General features: G+C 40.5%; 1 protein-coding gene across 7 annotated transcripts in view; it reads left to right on the plus strand.

The window, feature by feature from the left end:
• RIN2 (Ras and Rab interactor 2) overlaps positions 1 to 12,399 on the plus strand; it is a 239,526-nt gene that overhangs the window by 16,070 nt on the left and 211,057 nt on the right. The window contains exon 2 of one of the 7 annotated variants that reach the window (XM_053926041.2): positions 8,981 to 9,046. The exons of 4 other annotated variants lie outside the window; for them this stretch is intronic. The gene's annotated coding sequence lies outside the window, so the exon portion shown is untranslated. 2 more of the 7 variants (XM_045194652.2, XM_024559339.3) reach the window with 2 other exon arrangements.

Here is a 12,399-nt window from a genome sequence, read left to right on the forward strand (position 1 = left end):
TGAACAGAGGGGGTACCCACTTTTGTACTTTCTAGAATCTTCATGGCCATCATCCCCATCTAAGCATCATTATGTCTTGTGAAGAGGCTGACATAATAGAATTTTATATTTTAAATATTGCCCTGACTGCTAGTTACAGGAAGGATTTCAGTGGCACAGGGACAACTTCCAGGAGACCACATGGGAGAAGACTGATCCTTCAGAGAGTGGCTTTGGACTTTAGGGAGGAATTAGAGGTAAAATTTAGAGAACGACCCAGCAGAACTCAGTGATGAATTCAATGTGAGGGTCGTGAAGAAAGGCATCTGGGATGGCCTTGAGCTTTTCTCATGACCACTTGAATTAATGGAGGTGCCATTGAAGGAGATGGTAAATCTGAGAAAAGAAATGGCAGTAAAGAGTTCCGTATTGTATAGGTTAACTTTGAAGTGCTTGTGAGAACACAGCGGACATGTCAAGGAAGCTAGTGCCAGGATCTGCAGATTGAAAGACAGCTCTGTGCTACAAATACACTGCTGGCCATTTTCAGTATATAGAAAGCCAGGAGAGCATAAAATTGCCTAAAACAGGGCAGGAAGATATTGTCCTAGGGTAACTCATGGAGCAGGATGGAAATAAGTGGAGAATTTTATGTTTCTTAATATGGCATCCAAAGTCTGAAAATGTTGCCACTCAAGGGTTAGTTGCCTGTTCGTTTCACCCAGCTGAGTACGTTCTCTGGGGATAGAGCCCCTTGGGGAGTTGGGACTGAAGACATTCACATGTGGCTTCCCCTAACACAGGGTTTCTGAGTCTGGTAGAGATGTGTCTTGAGGCTGAGGAGACTGTTGAGAGAGTCCTGAGAGATGAGAGCACTAGTAGTCATGATGAAATCTAACCTTTATTGAGTATGTATGTGTCACGTCTAGGGTTGGTGGCATCTTATTAAATGTTTTACTGTGCCAATCTTGAACATGTGTACTCTTATTATACCCATTTTATATTGAGAAAATAGAGGCTTAGATAGAATAAGTAACCTGCTCAAGGTCAAGTTAATCCATGGTGGAACAGGATTTGGACTCAGGTGTATCCATTGACAGAACCCAAGCTCCTCATGCCAAGCTGTAGCAATTCCCTACAAGTCAGCAGTATAAGGACTGTTTCTATCACGTGACCCACCATTGTTTATGTGGGTATGGGACTCCTGCCTCTAGGGGCCCATCTTCCATGTGTCATCCTAGCCTCCAGCTCAGCTCCTGCCACAGCTGGAGACAAATGCTCAGAACATCTGGTTTTAGTTTCCTTCTAAAATAGAAATAGAAATACTAACACTAACAAATATTTTTTGTGTGTGATGTTTATAGTTTATCAAAGACTTCCCCAACATTTTCAAGCCTTAATCTTTTTTGTACCCTAAAATTTACCATTAGTTTCTTTGCAGTTAATTGATGAACTAGGAGGAAGTGAAGGTGTGAAGGTGCAGGTCACAGAGGGAATGTTTTTTCCCTCCTCTCACTTTAACTATGTTTTTTTTTTTAATTTAAATTTCTATGGCTACATTGCTGGTGGACTACCAAAGTCTCATCTTTCTTTAACAAATAAAAAATTTCAACTAAGGGATTGATTATAGGGTTTTTTCTTCCTTTTATTATTATTACTATTGGTGAGGACCCAAGGATATATATATATATATTGATTTTAGAGAGCGAGGAAGTGGGGGGAAGGAGGGAGAGAGAGAGACAGAAGAACATAGATGTGAAAGACAAGCATCAATCAGTTGCCTCCCATACATGCTCCACCAAGGATCGAACCCTCAACTTAGATATGTGCCCTTACTGGGAATCGAACCCACAACCTTTTGGTGTATGGGGCTACACTCTAACTAACTGAGCCATCTGGCCAGGGCTCCCTTTTATTATAACAAAATTTACCATCTTAACCATTTTTAAATGTATGGTTCAGTGGCATTGAGTATAGAGTACATTCACATTGTTGTACAACCATCACCACCGTCTATCCACAGAACTCTTTTCATCTTCCCAAGCTGGGACTCTGTGCCCATTAAACAATACCTCCTCCTCCTTCTCCCCCCAGCTCCTGGCAGACACCATTCCACTTCCTGTCTCTGAATTTGACTACTCTAGGTAACTCCTATTAGTGAAAGCATACAGTATTTTTCTTGTTTACTGGCTTATTTCATACAACATAAATACTACATATTTATGAAATGGAATGCTGTATTATTTCACACAGCATGATTTTCTCAAGGTTCAACCAAGTTGTGATGTGTCAGAATTTCCTTGTTTTTTAAGATTGAATAATATTCCATTGTATATAATGCCTCATATTTATTAATTGATTAATGGACACTTGAGTTGCTTCCACTTTTTGGTTATCATTAATAATGCTGCTATGAACATGAGTATTCTCCTTTGAGAACTGGTTTTCAATTCTTTGGGGCAAATACCCAGAATGGAATTGTTAGATCATATGGTAATTCCATTTTTTAAGTTTTTGAAAAACTACCATATTGTTTTCCACAATGGCTGTACCATTGTACATTCCCGTAACAGTTCATAAGGGTCCCAGTTTTGCCATATCCTAACAGTTTTTATTTATTTGTTTGTTTTTATAGTGGCCATACTAATGGGTGTTACAGAGCATGGCGGGGGGAGTATAGTGGTGAGAACAGCTGCCTTCCTGATCTCTATCAGATAGATGATTTGTAAATCTCCCATATTTATTTACTCTCAGAAAGAGGGGAGGGGAGAAAGAGAGGGAGAGAAACATCAGTATGTGAGTGCCTCTTGAGCCTCCCGCACCGGGGACCTGGCCCTCCACCCAAGCATGCACCCCAACTGGGAATCAAACCAGCGACCCTTTGGTTCTTAGGCCAGCACCCAATCCACTGAGCCAGGGCAGTTTCTCCCATTCTACAGTTTTGCCTTTTCACTACTAGCTTGTGTCCTTTGAGGTACACATGCTTTTAATTTTGATGTAGTTTAACATATTTTTTTTTCTTTTATTGGCTTTAATTTTAGTGTCATAGCCAAGAAATCATTGGCATATTCAATGTCTTGAAGGTTTTCACCTATATTTTCTTCTAGGAGTTTAATAGTTTTAGCTTTTATGCTTTGATCCATTTTGAGTTAGTTTTTATACAGGTTGTAAGGTAAGGGACCAATTTCATTTTTTTGCATGTGGATTTTCAGTTTTTCTGTTGTCATTTGTTGAAAAGACTGTCCTTTCTCATTGAATAGTCTTGGCACCCTTGTTGAAAATCATTTCACCATAAATACCGGGGTTTACTTTGGGGCTTTCTATTCTATTCCATTGTTTTTTATGTCTGTCTTTATACCAGTTTTGAAATTAACTTACTACAAAACCACAGTAATTAACTTACTACAAATCCATCATAACTTGTAGTTAAGTTTTGAAAGTGTGAGTCCTCCAGCTTTGTTTTTGTTTAAGATTGTTTTGGCTATTCAGGGTCCCTGGAGATTCCATATGAATTTTAGGATGGATTTTTTTGCTTATTTCTGCCAAACAAGAAAAAAAAGCCATTGGGTTTTTTTGTAGGAGTTGCATTAAATCTGTAGATCACTTTGGGTAGTGTTGACAATATTAAGACTTTCAGTCCATGAATGTTGATGTCTTTACATTTATTTGTGTCTTTAATTTCTTTTTAAAAAATTATTTTTAAAGTATTTTTTATTGATTATGCTATTACAGCTCCCAATTTTTCCCCTTTGTACCCCTCTCCACCCTGCCCTCCAACCGTCCAGCATTTCCCACCCCACTTAGTTCATGTCCATGGATTGTACATATAAGTTCTTTGAATCCTTTGTTTCCTGTGCCATTTTTTATCTTTCTGCATCTATTTTATGCCTACTAATTATGCTTCTTCTTCCCTGTACCTTTTCCCCACTATCCCCCTTCCTCCTCCCCACTGAACTCCCGCTGTGTGATGTCCATTTCTCTGATTCTGTTCCTGTTCTGGTTGTTTGCTTAGTTTTTGTTTTTGTTGTTTCTCTTTTCTTTTAGGTTCATTTGTTAATAGTTGTGAGTTTGTTGTCATTTTGTTGTTCATATTTTTGATCTTCTTTTTCTTAGATAAGTCCCTTTAATGTTTCATATAATAAGGGTTTGGTGATGATGAACTCCTTTAACTTGACCTTATCTGAGAAGCACTTTATCTGCCCTTCCATTCTAAAAGAAAGCTTTGCTGTGTAGATTAATGTTGGATGTAGGTCCTTGCCTTTCATGACTTGGAAGACTTCTTTCCAGCCCCTTCTTGCCTGTAAGGTTTCTTTTGCGAAATCAGCTGACAGTCTTATGGGTACTCCTTTGTAGGTAGCTGTCTCCTTTTCTCTTGCTGCTTTTAGGATTCTCTCTTTATATTTAATCTTGGGTAACTTAATGATGATGTGCCTTGGTGTGTTCCTCTTTGGGTCCAACTTCTTTGGGACTCTCTGGGCTTCCTGGACTTCCTGGAAGTTTATTTCCTTTGCCAGATTAGGGAAGTTTTCCTTCATTATTTGTTCAAATAAGTTTTCAGTTTCTTGCTGCTGTTCTTCTCCTTCTGGCACCCCTATGATTTGGATGTTTAAAGTTGTCCCAGAGAATCCTCAGCCTCTCTTCATTTTTTTGGATTCTTGTTTCTTTGTTCCGATCTAGTTGGATGTTTATTTCTTCCTTTTGTTCCAAATTATTGCTTTGAATCCTGGTTCCTTCTTGTCATTGTTGGTTTCCTGAATATTTTGCTTTATTTCATTTTGGGTATCTTTCATTTGTTCTTTCATTTTTCGACCAAGCTCAATCAGTTCTGTGAGCATTTTGATTACCAGGGCTTTAAATTCTCCATCAGATAGGTTGGCAATCTCCTCATTGCTTAGTTCTGAGGTTTGGCTATGTTCTTTCATTTGGGCCATATTTCTTTGTCTTGGGCCACCTGATAAGTTGTAAGCGGTGGGGTCTTAGGTATTCACCAGGGCGGGGCAACCCTCTTTGCTGTGCTGCCTGTGGGGGAGGGGCCAGAGAGGGAACAGTGCAGCTTACCTGCTATTCTCTAGCGTACTTCGCACTTCCTCGTGTGAAACTGGAAGTATTTCCCACCTTGGCAACCCCAGCCTTAGTCCACCATCAACTCGGAGTCTCAGTTTTCCCCTTAAGTCAGTCCCTCCCTTGCAGCTCTGCGGAGCTGGAGCTTGGCCATCAGCCCCGCCCCTCAGCTGCCTAGCCACAGTTTTTCTGAGTCCAGAGGTCCGCCTGGTTGTTCTCGTTGATTTTTTCTTTAATGCATTGGTAGTCAGAGTTCCATGCAGTTTGATTTTCTGGCATTTTTGGTTGTTTATTGATTTCAGATTGGTTGTTATCCTTTTGGTTGTGCAAGGAAGCAAAGGATTTCTGCCTATGCCTCCATCTTGGCGGGAACTTTGTGTCTTTAATTTCTTTTAGCAATGTTTTGTAGTTTTCATTATACAAGTCTTTTGATTCCTTGGTTAAGTTTATTCCTAAGCATCTTCTTCTTTTTGATGCAATTATAAATGGAATTGTTCTCTTAATTTCCTTTCCATATTGTTCATTTTAAGTGTATAGAAATGCAACTGATTCCTGTGCAATGATTTTGTATCCTGCAACTTTGCTGAATCTTTTATTAGTTCTAAGTTTGTTGGTGGCCATTTATAGAGTTGGCCATCTAACATAGATCATGTCATCAGTGAACAGAGGTAATTTTACTTCTCCTTTCCAACTTGGATACCTATTATTTCTTTTGCTTGGCTATTTGCTGTGGCTAGGACTTCTAGTACAATGTTGAGTACAAGTGGTAAAAGTGGACTTCTTGTCGTGTTCCTGATCTTAAAGGACAGGAGGGAATATTTATATTTAATCCTCTTTCCTACATCATTAATGGCAGAACATTTAGAGTTTTTTGTTTGTCTGTTTTTAAATGCAGAGGCTGGTGGCCTCTCTGGGAATGGGGGTGGAGGACCTGGGAAGGGAAGGAAGCTGATGGGCCAGGGCTTGGAGCCACAGTAGAAGAACTGCAGGGATATGGGGAGTCAGCTGTGACTGAGACGTACCCCAAGGAGTGGGGCTTACACTAACCACTGGTGGCCTGGTCCACATGACCCTGCCCCTGTCCCCTTTCAGTCCAGTCCTTTCTGCCCATGTGGTTCCCAGCAATCCTGACCTGTGGGGGGGCTTTGCCTCAGGTGCTGAAGAAGGAAGCAGGTGTCCCACACAGTGGAGATCTGGGGTTCTGTAGCCCCAAGCTCACTTACCAAGGAGAAGGGTGTTTTGGAACTTTAGTTCTCCATTCTTCACACATTTCCCCCTCAACACAAGGAGTTTAAAATCCCTCATTCCAGTTACCATAAAACTGCACTACAGGAATTAAACAGACGTTTTATAAATTGTTGCTTAAATCTGACCCCCACATAGCCTCGAGGTTCCAGGAAATGATCATTAATGCTAAACTCTGAAGTAAACTGGGCCATCTTTACTCACAGTAAAAGCTTTGCCAGTATTTTTCCTAACTTTATATAAGTTTTCAGCTGAATATCGACCTTCTTTTTAATAAAGGGGATTTCCTATACACATGAAATCTTTTATTGCACTTTGCATTCCACATGAATTCAAAAATACTATGAAGAAAACAAACAAAAACGCAATGTTCAGGTGGAGCAAAGCCTTGCTTTTTTGCATCCCCGGGTTTTCACTTTGCTTATTTGAAAGTCAAATTTCATTCTTTTACAAAGAGCATAATTAAATGTTGGGAGGCTTGAGACTTATGATTATAATCAACATGTACTATAATCCAATTTCAGAAGGTGTGATTTTCATCTAAATACAATGAAATTCTTTGAAAGGCAAATAATGCCATAGAAGCTGTATTTTCAATGGGGAAAAAACCAAAACATATTTCTGTTTGTGTTCTACTTGAATATATTTTCATTTGTTTGGGAATAACAAATAATCTCCTGATAGAGAAGAGATAACTTTGGAAATGTAAAGGTTATTTTGCCCCTCGGTATTTATAAATCATTACGTAAACATGCTTCACTGCCAGGTGTTACAAAAAGGTATGGTATTTGTGACACTGGAAAAGCCAGTGCCTGTCACCTGCCAGACCCAATAACGAGACAGGGACTGAATCTTTATGGGCGCTTTATTCAGACAGCTGGCGATCTGAGAAGGTGGGTTACATACCCTAACGTACTGCCTTAAATTCTATTTTAAACTGACCCTGTTTATAAGAAGAAGAAAAGTATAGGTGAGGAGTTTGGAATTCAGGGGAAAAGTTGATCAGATTAAAGTTGCAGCATTCTTCCATCTGTTCCCTGGGCTGTGGTCTTTATCTGTGTCCTGGGTGGCGGACTTCTTACCCTGAAGTACAATGGCTTAGATACCTTAGATACCACCTTGAATTGCTTGCAGTCCTCCTGAGGCACAAAGGCGGAACTGCTTATGGTCTGCTGTAGTCAAGGTGAGTCATACCTTCAGTTCCTGGAACAATAGCTTTTACATACATTGATTACTAAGCTTATTAGCTATTAACTGAAACTAAAATTTTTCCAACATTTGAGTACCCCCATCATTTAGGGTTCAAACACGGCAGTGAATTAAAGTTGCATTTACATAGATGGAGAACTCTAGATAACAATGATGTCACAGATGGGCACAGGTAACCAGGTTCTTGGTGATCGCAGACAAAGAATTGAACCGAACACACAGAGTTTAAAGCAGAAAGAGAGAGCAGATTTATTAAGTGGTAGTACACTCTACAGAACATGGGAGCAGGCCAACTCCGAACAGAGATTGACCTCTGGGACTGGAGGATTCTATTCTTACAGGGCTGATATTCCTGGATAGTTTTGGCGGTCTTTCATTGCACAAGTACAAGTAGTTGTATTACTTTAAAGCTACTACACATGTGGTCTCCCATGATTTCCCTTGATTGGCCACCGGAGAAGGGGGTCGCACAACATTAATTTATTATAATGCTACTGTAATGAAGCCGGGGTCATGTAGTATCTTCTGTGCAGGTGCATTCATGAGTCACCATGATTCAGGGCTTTTCCAGAAAGCGGGAACAACCAGTCTTAGAATAGGGTTTCTCGGTCTTATATCGATGTCCTTTATCTTAGCCCTGGGGCACCTCTGGAGTTTCCTCCTTCCTGACTGTCTCCTGCCTCAATGACACCCTAAAAATCACTGGAACGTAACACCTAATTTTACAGCAGGAAAAACTGAGTCCTAGAAATATAAATTATGTACCCAAGTTCATGTAATCCGCACACCTACCATTTTTGGTCTATGAGCGCTGTGCTAGCGCTGTGCTCTGTGGGGCATTTGTTTAGACAAGCAGCGTTGAGTGACAGATTGGATTTTAGTATCAAATCACTAGTTGCTTTTTTTCTTTCTGAGAGAAAGCAGTCTTATCTAAGAAGGAAAGACATTTAGCGTTTTTGTTTCTTTTTCTGAGATATGCGATTTTGCAAATTATGCTGTTATAACTAAGTTATATTAAGCCATTTGGATTTGAGGGGGCTTATTGTCCCCAGCTGTTCTAGTTTCGAACTGATAATTTTCTGATTTTTTTCAAATAAATAAACATTTAAGGGAAAGACAAGAAAAGGAAAACCAATGTCATCTCTGCTCTTTTTGTTCCTGATGTCACAGAGGATGGTTATATGGAAAAATCCCGGCCATAAAACACTTGAGTAGAAAAATGATCCAGAATAGTTGGACTCAAATGTGAAGTTTTAGAGATTTTAAGCAATTAATATTGCTTATGATTTTTTAATGTGTGTGCCTAAGAATGATAAATGATTTTTAAAAAGTATGTCTAATTAAGTTGAATACAGCTCTTTTGATAAGAATAAAATAAAGTTCTGTGATTAAAAGAAAAATAGTTCCCACTGGGCCAGAAACTTTTATTTTATTTAAGGTTTCCTCACAGTTTTGTGAAGTAAGTGCCTTGATCCTCATTTTGCAGATGGGTAAACAAAGGCTCTGAGAAGTTTAGTGACCCTGTCTGATTTGGAACCATGATTGGCAGATGGTAAGCGCAGCATGAACTTTGCATGATACATCCCAAACACAGGCCTGAAGCCACATCTCTGATTCTTAGCTCAGGGCAGACACTGGGTTGGGGAGAACCTAGTGCCCCTTGGGGACCAAGGGTGGAAGAATTACCCAGTTGCCAGTATGTGCGCTGGAAACATTTGGAGGAAGGGCATCTATTCAAAGGGCTGGGAAACTTTTGGGACCTAAGAGGACAAAGGTGGGTGGTGCAAGGAAAGAAACTGCGGCCCAGAGAAGCCATAAGAATTGCCTTGTTAGTGCCTGGGATTGTGCCCCAGGCCTCTCAACTTTTCTGTGATTCCAGGGCTTCCACTTCTTCTTTCCTCATAGCTGAAGGCCAGCAGTGGAAAATACGGATCTTGGCCCAGAGTAGAGTTTGGATTGGGGAACACTGCAAAGTCAGAAGATAGAAACATTAATAAGAAAATTAAAAGAGAACATAGGCCATGCAGCTGGGAGGGTGCTGTTGGGACTGTTTCAGAGGACTCATCCATCTTGTACCACCACAAAGCCAGGAAGGGACACTTGGTGATATTATTTGCAATTCTGGGTCCAGAGAAGCAGCCTCAGGCTCAGACAGGCCTTGCAATGAGAATTGTAGGGTATCTGATTTCTGGCTCAATTCTCACTTAAATCTAGCCAGTTCTTCAAAACATATGCTGCATCTGTGTGTCACAGTGAGACCTGGAGCTCAAAGTCCATATAAAAATAATCTTTTAGAGTAACAATAGTTAATAGTTATTGAGTCCATTTGTGCAACAGGCACAGAACTAAGGACTCTTAGTGTATTATTGAATCATCAGGCCAATAAGCAGAAGGGTCGTGATCTCCGTGAAAAAAGAAAACAATCTGCAAAAACAGGTGTTGAGGAGCAGCAGTGTTTATGGACACTTCCAGTTTGTTTTTTCAGAGATGTGCTTCTAAGCACAGTGTGTCCTCCAGCCAGTGTGAGAAGGAAAGAGGAATGCCAGTGGGTGATTCGTGGGCAGCTCCTCTGGGCCAGGCCCTGGGCTGGGTGTGCCACGGATGTCGTGTCATTTCATTCTTGTAGTGCATCCTGTGGGTGGGGTGTCACTCTCCCTAGCTCCTGGGGCGGGGGGGGGGGGGGGTAGAGCTGAACTTTGGACAGGTATAATTAACTATCTCGGGATCCCAGGATTAGATGATACAGAAGCTGGGATTTGAATAAGGAATGAGAGTCCAAATTCCAGGACCCTTGTTGCCTCTCAGGATGAAAAACAGATTCCTCTTGGCCATGCTTGTTAAATTTGTAGCTAAGCAGAGAGCCTTGGGTAAGTGTCCCCAGATACAAACATGAGAAAAATAGAGATTTTCTAAAATAAGACCTTTACTGGTGAGACAATCCAGCCGTACCACACTTCAAAAAACACCGCAGCTACTGCTTACAGAGTTCAAGTGAATGCAATTGATTTAGTTTTAATGGTGCCAGTTTTTGTGCCTCCAGGGAAAAAATATACCAAATCTTAAGTCTTCTCAAGCATATCAAAGCAGCCCAATTCTGGAAGTCACAGTACTTGCCATAGAGAAGCAGTGTTCTGTAACTGGTGAGTCAGTTTTCTCCCTGCTATCACCTCATTATAGCTTTATTTCTGATTATAATGGTAATATCCACTCATATACAATCTGAACAATTCAGAAAAATACAAAGACAATAATACAGAACATCAGAGTTTATTGGTTGAATTCTTGGGCCAGTGTGTAATGTGATTCAGAGCATAAATTGTTACTTGGGAAGATATTTCTTGAGAAATTTTATACATCATGCAGGAAGCTATATGTATATAACTTTAGGGCTGCACATTCTTTGAATTTTGTTAAAAGGAAAGCACTGAAATAACATGGAAGCAGTCATGACCTAGGACTTTGCAGAGATAGTTTCCCATCATGGTCATGAATTTATGGATTTTGAAGGGGCAGTGCCTCCCTAAAAATACAATCACAATGGGAGACAGTGTTTTATTCTCTGCTGAGATATCACATGCCCTGCCACCCTTTGAACTCTGGGTGTACTAAGTCTCTCTTAAAGCACAGCAAACCCAGTGTAAATCAGGAGTATCACCATGAGACCACCATGACTCAAAGCATGTTAGTCGATGTGTGCAGTGCTCCAGGAGATGGCTGGTGCTGAAACCAAAGGCTGGGTGGGGAGGCTGTACAGTGTTATGACTGAGAGAGACCTTGTGTTCTAGAGCTTTAGTGCCTCTACTTACTTGCTGTGGATAGCTAGGTGAATTAATTAACCTCTCTGAGCCTCAGTTTCTTCAAATGTGGAATGGGGATAAAACAAACTCTGCCACAAAGGAGAGTATTAGAAGAATTATGTGTTTAATATTTCAATTTGATGGGTAAGTGGTATGCATTCAATATTTGTCTTGTGATTTTCAAGTGCAGTAAGGACAATAATGGAGGTCCCGAATGGGGAGCAGGAACTTTGTTCATTTTACTTCAAGCCTCATAATAATAGAGATGGAAAAGTGGCTGCAACCTGAACAGATGGTAGCATTTGTTAGGAGAGGCTAGCAAATGCACCCCAAACTTTCAGGAGTTTAACCCATAAAGGTGTTTGTCTACCTGATAGGGGTTGTACGACTCTTCTCCAGGTGTTGACTCAGGAACCCAGGCTGTTTCCATTTTGTAGCCAGTCATCTGAAACATGTAAGGTCATTGCAGAGAGGGAGAAGGAGCTGGATATGCTTTGGATGCTTTTAAATATCGTGTCTGAGGAAGGCATACATCAATTTCCACCCATATGTAGCTGGACAGAACGCAATCACATGGGCTCTCCCCAAATGCAAGAATGTCAGAAATAAAAAGTGCATGTGAATCCTTGGTGAGCAACTGTGGCCTCTGCCCCAGGGGCTACCATGTTGTAAATAGTGAAGTAGAAGTCACTTATATCATTACCAGGTGAACACTGATTGTGACTTTCAATAGGCAGCTTTCTGGAGACTGGAAAAACTTGTGTCCTGGGTTTGGGGATCTGTTTAGAAAAGCAGCAATGTTGCATCATCCTGGAAATCTTATATCTACATACCCTACACCATGCTTTTACAAGAGGCATATGACTACAGAGAAAGATGATGTACTATTTTGTTTTCTTTTTTTCCAGGAGAAGTGCTTCCTCCAGGAGAGGTACTCATCTTGGCCAATCTTTCTTAAAGCTGTGCTTGCACTTATAATGCTATTTACAGCTAAGGATGCAAAACCTAAAACATATTCACTGAAGGTTATTGATGACCCAGATTGTCAAAGAAGGGTTACTTGTCTCCTGACAGGCTGGTTACTAAGGTAGGGCAATTTAGAACACAT

Source organism: Desmodus rotundus, chromosome 6, assembly GCF_022682495.2.
Source record: "Desmodus rotundus isolate HL8 chromosome 6, HLdesRot8A.1, whole genome shotgun sequence".
Taxonomy (NCBI): domain Eukaryota; kingdom Metazoa; phylum Chordata; class Mammalia; order Chiroptera; family Phyllostomidae; genus Desmodus; species Desmodus rotundus.